Below are 9,444 nucleotides of genomic sequence, written 5' to 3' on the forward strand. Positions count from 1 at the left end.
AGCCTGGCTTTCATACAGGCCAGAGTTCTCCAGAACTACTTTAAAAAGTTATAAAGGAAAAGATGGAAATAGCTGAAGGTCTTTGCATCAAAAGATACACAGGACCCCAAAAGATAGCTCAGTTGGTTAATTACTCACCATAGAAACAAGAGGACCTTGTTTCATCCCTAGCACTCACATTAATTACATAAACTGGGCATGGTAGCACAGGCTTATATAATCCTCATGCTGGGAGTTGGATCTCTGAGGGTAGCCCCAGGTCCCAGTAGGAAACCCTGTTTCAAAAGTGGTGGCTGGGAGACAGAAGATGACTCAGTGGGCACTTGCTATGAAGTCTGATGACTTGAGTTTAGTGGAAGGAGAGAAACAATTCTTGTCAGTTGTCTTCTGACTGCCATATGTGCACCATGTTGTATGTGCACCCAAACATATACACACAAATAAATTAAATGGAGCCAGGGAGGTGTGGTGATGAGATGAGCAAAGGTGCTTGCTGCCAAGTCAGATGATGGGAGTTCCATTCCCAGAAACCACATGGTGGAATGAGAGAAATGACTCGCACAAGTTGTCCTCTGGCCTTCGAATGTATGCTGTGGAGTGTACAAGGGGCCCGAGCATGCATGCACACACATTTACACATACACACACAAACAAATAAATAAACAAATGTAAAATAAAGATTTAAAAAGAGGGAAGGGCTATTTGGCATAATAAGTATTTGGTACTCAAACCTGACAACCTGAGTTTGGTCCCTAGAACCAACATAAATATGAAAGGATAGAACCAACTCACTTAAAGTTGTCCTTTCACCTCCACATGCGTGCGTTGGTACATGTGCTCTTGTGCTTGCTTAGACATACACACACTAATAGTGAGGCATGTGCCAGGCTCTTGGTGGATTCCCAACACCCCCCCAAAATTGATAATTAGAAAAGTGGAAATTAAAGGATTTTATGATACAACACTTGGCAATGGAAACTGTTAGGTATACTAAGTGTTAGACGAATGCTGCCTGGGCAATTGTTGGTTCACCTATTTTGTTGGTACAAAATAATGACAGCCCACAAAACTGGTGCTACACAAACCACACACCACATTATCTATTTTAGGTGGAGAAGTCCTCCCCTTAGAAACAGTCACATGTTCACAAGGAGACATGTAGACAATGTTCATTGTTTTATTTCACTGTAATAAAGGAAATAAGAAACAATCTAACTGCTTCTCACTGGGAAATTGTCTACCTTACACTTGATTATCTACCTTACCTACACAGATCTATCTCAAAAACACAGCACTGAGTGGTATCTTAGTTAGGGTTTTACTGCTGTGAGCAGACACCATGACCAAGGCAAATCTTTTTTTGTTTGTTTGTTTGTTTGTTTTGTTTTGTTTTTGTTTTTTTGAGACAGGGTTTCTCTGTTTAGCCCTGGCTGTCCTGGAACTCACTCCGTAGACCAGGTTGGCCTCAAACTCAGAAATCCACCTGCCTCTGCCTCCCAAGTGCTGGGATTAAAGGCATGTGTCACCACTGCCCAGCCCAAGGCAAATCTTATAAAGGACTATAAAGGATACAACATTTAATTGGGGCTGGCTCAGAGGTTCAGTCCATTATTAACAAGGTAACAAGGTGGGAGCATGGCATCATCTAGGTAGGCATGGTGCAGGAGGAGCTGAGCGTTCTACACCTTTTTTTTTTTTTTTTTTTTTTTTTTTTTTGGTTTTTCGAGACAAGGTTTCTATGTGTAGCCTTGACTGTCCTGGAACTCACTCTGTAGACAAGGCTGACCTCGAACTCAGAAATCCACCTGCCTCTGCTTCCCAAGTGCTGGGATCAAAGGCGTGTGCCACCACTGCTGCCCGGCGAGTTCTACTTCTTTATCTGAAGGCTGCTAGCAGAATGCTGGCTTCCAGGCAGCTAGGATGAGGGTCTTAAAGCGACACCACTATTCCAACAGGGCCACATCTAAGAGTGCCACTCCCTGGGCTGAGCATATACAAACCATCACAGGTAGACAAAGCAAGATGAGAAGAAAAGAAATACTGTGTCATGTAGCTTGGAGGCACATGTACAGTCCTAGGCACCAGGGAGGCTGAGTTGGGAGAATATAAGATGTGAGACTGAGACTAGTTTGAGAAACAGCCTGAGACTCTCAACTCCAAGCCAAACAAAAATAGTATAGCTATAATTATTGACTAAAAGTGTGCAGAGTGATACATCATATACTTTACAGAATTATAGTTTATGGATTTCATTATGGTATAAAAATGTAAAATATGCACAGCAATGGTAAGCTTCCACTTTAGATGTCAAAAGAAAGGGAAAAGCTAGTATATAATAAGGCTTTGTGCTTAAATCCAATTGTTAAAATTATTTGTTAATATTTTTATTTTATAACCATTTACATCCTAATCAAAGTATGTTTTATAGATCTATTGTAGTATATTAGATATATCTACTTAAAGTATATGTCTTAGTGTTTTGTTTTTTGTTTTGTTTTGTTTTGATGTGAAGAGACACCATGACCAAGGCGACTGTTAACAAGGACAACAGTCAATTGGGGCTGGTTTACAGGTTCAGAGTTTAGTCCATGATCATCATGGCAGGAATGTGGCAGCGTGCAGGCAGACATGGTACTGGAGGACCTGAGAGCTTTACATCTCGATCCACAGGCAGCAGTAGGAGACTGTATGTCATACTGGGTGTAGCTTAGGCATATATAAAATCTCAAAGCCCTGTCTCCAGTGATACACTTCTTCCAACAATACCACACCTTCTCCAATGAGGCCATACCTCCTAATAGTGCCACTCCCTATGAGCTAGGCATTCAAACACATGAATCTATGGGGGGGGGGCATACCTTTTTTTTTTTTTTCAAGACAGGGTTTCTCTGTATAGCCTTGGCTGTCCTGGAACTCACTCTGTAGACCAGGCTGGCCTGGAACTCAGAAATCCACCTTGAGCTGCCTGCCTCCCCAGGTGCTGGGATTAAAGGTGTGCGCCACCACTGCCCGGCTGGGGCCATACCTTTTCAAACCACTACAGTATAAAATATGATAGGTTTTGTGGGAACAGGAACTGGGAAGTGGAATGAAAGTAGAGATGGAACCCACAAAGATGCCCAGGATTTAGACTCCGGAGACCAGCATCAGAGTGCAGATATAACTTTATTGTTTATTATACAAGATTATATATAGCTTTTTAGCCAATTAGGGTATGTTTATATATTCAAGGTCAAACTTGCATTGTTTAGCAGATTCTGACTCACCTATCCATGAGCCTGTAGTGGAGGGGACAATCCCCTGGGGAGATTTCTGTGAAGACAGAGGAAGTAGCCACTGCCCTGGCCTCAAGTCTTTGGTGTTGTCTCACTGGTGTGGTGCGAGCTACGTCAGATCATAGACCTTAGATCAGGACTCCACAAGAAGTCACAGGAGCCTGTGGCACTTTGCTCTTTATCCCACTTCTTCCTCCACCTGGTTTATCTCCATATCCCCCACAAGGTTTTAAAAAATCTTTTATTTTTTTTGAGACTGTATCATCAACCCCTTTCCCTTCTTCCTTTCAAGCCTCTCATTTACCTCTCCTTTCAAATCATGGCTTCTTTCTCTTTAATTGTTGTTTTACACACACACACACACCACACAGACACACACACACTCCTAAATATACAAATATAGTCTGTATGCTGTTCCTTGTAATGTGTGTTTTTAGGGCTAACCAAGGCTAAGCATTTGGTATTGGATAGCCAATTGGTGTGCTCTTCCCTGGGGAAAATTATTTCTCCTGCTCTTAGCTGTCCTTAGTTGCCTATAGTTCTCTATGACTGAAGCAGCCTGGGCCTTTCCCCTTCCACATTAACATGTTGTCTTTGTTCAGGTCTTGTTTAGCCATGTTAGTTAAGTTTTCATGAATGTAGCTTTTGACATTTCTAGCAGACACAATCTCACAGTAAACTCCCTGTCCTTCTGTATCTGACAGTCTTTCCACCTGCTCCCCTGCAATGATCCCTGAGCCTTAAGTGCAAGAGCTGCATTGCAGATGTCTCAGCTGGGGCTGGGCCACTCTGCATTTTGATCTGTTGTGTTTGCTAGGTTTTTCTATATGCGTACACTTATGAAACTTTGTTGGCTAGGGTTCCTAGAAGTGAAATAAATAGGAATTTATCTATGAATATCTTTTTCCATTTTGTTTATTTGCGTGTGCCATGACACACATGTGGAGGTCAGAAGACAACTTTTGGAAGTCAGTTCTCTCTATCTTGTAGGACTGGGAGATCAACCTCAGGTCTTAAGGTAACACACATCTTTATCTGCCAAGCCCGACAAATCCAGACTTTTATTTGATTTGTAGATGTAGAAATTTTCTAGTCTATCCTAAATCATAAATAGTCACAACCTCCACCCCCATCAATTCCCAGACCCTAGGCGGTTTATAGATTCACAACCCCTTGAATAGTAGAGTCCTGATACTAATGAAAATGTATGCTTTTGATCTGTTTTTTTTTTTTTCTAGTTTTCATCAGAAAAACTTATGACCTTTTATCAGGGTAGCTATACTTTAAGTAAAGGAGAATAAGAAGAGAATACCATGTGCTACTTCTGAACTGACACCAGTTCTAGGAGGACCAAAGTGTTACTGTGATCCAGCAGAGTGAGTTAGGGCTTACGGAGGTCAGGTCCGTGGAGTCAGAGTCAGGGCTTATGGAGGTCAAGAGGTCAGTGGAGTCAGTTAGGGCTTACAGAGGTCAGGAGGTCAATGGAGGAGTTTAAGGATCTGTCTCACTGTGTATCTATCTAGTGGGTCTTTATGATGGTCTTCTGGTTATTTTTACCCCATTTGAATAATTAGAATAGATATTCATAGCATCTACAAGTCAAGTTCCCTAACCTGTGAAGTGAGGATTGTTATAATGGGAAAGGTAGGGTGAAGAAGCTGGGGATGTACCATACAATCAGTGCCCTGAGTTCAGAGCCCAATAAATGCACACATGTGCACACACACACATATACACACATGCATGCACACACAGGCACACACACACACACATGCACACCAGACAGAAGCCACAGACCACAAGAACTGCTTTTGTTTTGGAAAATAGCAAAACAAGGGCAGCACCATACTTCTAGAAGAATTGTAGAGATTGGTATTGACAAGTAAAGCCAGTGTCCTCTGCAGAATGACAGTTGATGACTTCAAGGTTAGCCAGGTGTCCACTCCAGTTGCAGCTACAAGACCAAATACAACTTCATTGTTTGGAAAAATGGACACACATCTGGAATCTGCCGTGCAGCTATTGGCTTAGAAAGCAGATTGCTTGCAAGGCTAGTAATCTTTCACTGTACTCCCTCGGGGCTCTATCATAGGGAACACATGCAGTCCTGAGTAGAGAAAGTGTGATGTGGGCACAGCCATGTCAAGGACCCCACTGCCCAAGCCCCATAGGAGTTGCAAAGCCTTCCCTGGGTGAACCTCAGAAAGATGGCTGAGCCTTCTGGCCTGAGTACAGAAAATGTCCACTGTAGTTTTTTTCTGCCTGGATTTTTATGGCTACAAGACTGCTACCCTACTGAGAGGAGCTAAACCTACATCTTTGATTTGGCATATACCAAAAGCCCGCCTTTCTGTTCAGCTGTATTCAATAACTCCACCCATGCTGGGCAGTGGTGACATATACCTTTACTCCCAATAGCAGAGGCAGACAGATCTCTATGAGTTTGAGGCTATCTTGGTCTACAGAGTTCTAGCATAGCTAAGGCTACATAAAGAAACCCATCTACAGAAGACAAACAAGCAAAAGCAACATCAACAACAAAACACCACTTCCCTGTTGACCTAACTGTATATGACAGATACACTGTGCTCCAGGGTGCTGCAGCTTCTTCATCAGAGAGCCTAGTCCACCAGGCTCCATCTTGTTTGCCTTCAGTCTCTCATTGCCCCAGCCAGGTCCATCCTTGGAGGGGTGCAGGATGTGGTATACAAGTATATAAACTTGTATACCAGTTCTCAAGCCTTATGCTGTAATTTAGTTTGCAGAATTTTTGGTTTGTTTGTTTGTTTGTTTGGGACAGAGTCTTATGAATTACAAACTGATCTTGAACTCGCCCCGAAACTGAGCACGACTTTGAATTATTCCCAAGTGTATCTTTGAATATTCAATTCCTCCTTCAGAGAGTCTATCATGGTATCCATTATGTTGATGATATGTTCTGTTGATTGAATTTAGTGAGAAAAAAATAAAAACTACTAAAAATGTATGGGTAAGAGGTTTGCATGGCAGATAGCTGGACAAAAATTTAGGGGCCTTCTATTTTAGTAAAACTTCTAAGGGTTCACGGGCATAGAGCAGTCATAGATATTCCTTTTAAGCTAAAGGATTAAGTTGTTACACCTGGCCCTTACTTCAGGGCAAGGAAGCACAAGGCCTAGTGGACCAGTCTGGAATTTGGAAGTGATATACTACTTTTCTGCACAGATTCCACCAAGAAACCCAACAGTTAGACCACTGAATTGAAGGTTTAAGTTGTACCTCATTACTTGCTGCATGGATTCCTTAGGCCTCTGAATCAACAGGCAAAGAAGAAAGTTACCATGCAATTTGAGGTGATTGATTTTGCCTACCATGGGAAAAACTGGACTACCACCCAATAAGGGAGGTATGAAAGGTATGCCTAGAACCTAAGAGATCCTTGGGGTGTCTCTTAGTACTACTGTCTCTTAGTACCTCGGGATTAAGATCAGTGGAAAAATAGAACAGCCTATCCAGATAAGACTTCAATGGCCTAGATCCTTTGGGAAAGGTAACTGTTGAGGAGATGGCTTAGTGGGCAAGAGAGCATTCTGTGCAAGTATGAGGACAGTTCAAATACTCAGAGCCCCTGTGAAAATCTGGGTGTGGCTGGTAACATGTCTGTAACCCAGAACTGTGGGGGGTTGGAGACTGGAGAGCACTGGGGCTTTGCTGGCTTGCTGACCTAGCACCAGCTTCAGTGAGAGACCCTGTCTCAAGGGAAGAGGATGGAGAGTGCTGGAGCAGAACACAGGACACCTTCCTCTGGTCTCCTTCATATGGACATATACATGTGAGCAAACACATACACATTCAACAGAAAACAACTGAGACCAGTTGAGGTGCTAGTGAAGTCAAAAGGAATGTGAAAGGTAGAGGAATGAAGTAATAATAAGTGACAGTTGCAATTTGAGCGCACTTGCAGAAAGGACTGAAGCGGTTTCAAGTTCTTATTTTGTACACACACATATCTATCTGGGTCTAGATGGATGGATGTATAAATAGTAAGCAAATATCTATTTTACCTTTTATTCTTTATCATTCAGCTTAATATCTATAAACTTAAGATGTTCAAGTATTGTTATTTAATTTTTTTATATGTATGTTTGTCTGCAAGCATGTCCATGCATTCCTGGTGCCTGCAGAGGACAGAAGAGGGGGCTAGATTGCCTGGAACTGCCATCTGGGTGCTAAGAATTGAACCCAGGTCCTCTGGAAGAGCAGCCAGTACTCTTAATTGCTGAGTCATCTCTCCAGTCCAAGTATTGTTACTTTTATATCACAGTATTTAAATTATGGACTAGCAAAGTAAGGAACAGTGTGAATTGATGTGGTAGCACAGCTGCCTCTCCAAGAGAACACACACTACTCAAGGATGTTGCCTCCTCTTCAGGAGAAGGGGCTTGCAAGTTTCAGGGTGGTTGAACTCAGGACAGCCGTATTATACTAAGCAGTATTATGACCTTGATACTGGTTTTATTTAGAGATTAAGTATGGTTTGGGGAGGCTTATATGGATGCCAACATGATAAGGAGATAATTTAGAATAATTTACTTTTTGTGGCAACCTCACTGAGACAGGCAGCCTCCATTTATTTGACCAAACATTGTTCTGGGACCATCCATGGGGATATTCTGAATAAGATAACATTCCAATCAGTAGACTGAGTAAAGCAAATTGCCTAGCTCATGTAGGCAGGCCTCATCCAGTCCATTAGAAATCTGAATTGAAAAGGTGGGTTGAGCATCATGGCCCAACCTACAAGCTCAGCACTTAGGAGAAGTAACTCTGCCTGGTTAGTGTATCATCTACCTCTCCTCTTATGTGAGGACTACAACCTACCAACTTTTTAAATACAGGCTTAAGCCCAAGGGTTATGAGAAAGAGAGGTGCTGAGAAAACAGGAAGCACAGGTGTGAGTTTCTCTCAGAAAGTGTCACAAGACACATCTCAGTGTGGGCACTAGCTCTTTAAGGGAGAGCCATCACTTCTCAGCCTTTCTGACTTCGACAGGATTTATACCACCAACTTCCCTGGGACTCCAAGCTGCAGATGGCAGATTGTAGGACTTCTCCATCTCTATAATTGCACAAGCCACAGCTTATTGTGTTGTGTTGTGTTGCACAAGCTTTTGCTGGGGAAATGAGCAAATGCCTATTCAGTCCTGATAGGACACCAATGGCAGACTGAAGAAATTATTCCACTTGAGTCTAGCTTGGTGAATCCATGAGTTTAACTGAGGTTACTTATAGGAACATGGGTGAGGGGCTAACCTACAAGATGGGCATGGCTGCACCACTGAGGAAGAAAATGTCTCTGCCCTCCAGCAAGTGTTAGCTCCTGCTTGAGCCCCTCTCTGCCATGACAGAACATTAATGGGCTTGTACATGAGAGAGGACAGCTGTCTCATGCATGTTAGCTGTCTTCCTTTTTGCTGTGCTCAAATACGTGACAAAACACAACTTAAGGTTCTACTCTGGCTCACACTTCAGAGAACTGAGGTCCACCTGGAGGGAAGGCAATGGGGACAGGAATAGGAAGTGGAGTCAGGATACAGAGCACACTCAGCTGACTTCCTTTTTCCCTCCTTTTCCCTTTTATTTAGTCTGGGATACCAGTCTGTGCTATGGTGCTACCTACATTCGGGGTGGGTCTTCCTCCTCCCAGGGTATGAGCTGTCTGACTTGGGCACTGGGAACTGAGCCTAGATCCTCTGCAAAAACAGCAATTGCTCTTAACGGCAAAGACAACCCTGCAGTCCTATTTATTATTTTTAACACTCTGTCTGTCTGTCTGTCTGTCCCTCTCCCACTCCGCTTCTCCCTCCCTCCCTTTCTCTCTCTCTCTCTCTTTCTCTCTCTGTGTGTGTGTGTGTGTGTGTGTATACACATGTGTAAGGGTGACAGAAGAGACCAGAAGCATCAGATTTCCTGGAGCTGCAGTTAGCAGTTATAGGCAGTTGTGAGCTGTCTAACATGGATGTTAGAACCCAAACTCAGGCCCTCTGCAAAAGAAGTACAAATGCTTTGCTGCTGAACCATTTCTCCAGTCCTGGACCTAATTTTTTGAGACAGGTTCTCTCACTGAAACCAGATCTCACCGAGTGGCTAGGCTGGCTGACTGGCTAGTTATCAAGCCTGAAGGACCCCCC

Source organism: Mastomys coucha, unplaced genomic scaffold (genome assembly GCF_008632895.1).
Source record: "Mastomys coucha isolate ucsf_1 unplaced genomic scaffold, UCSF_Mcou_1 pScaffold11, whole genome shotgun sequence".
In the NCBI taxonomy this organism is placed as follows: Eukaryota; Metazoa; Chordata; class Mammalia; order Rodentia; family Muridae; genus Mastomys; species Mastomys coucha.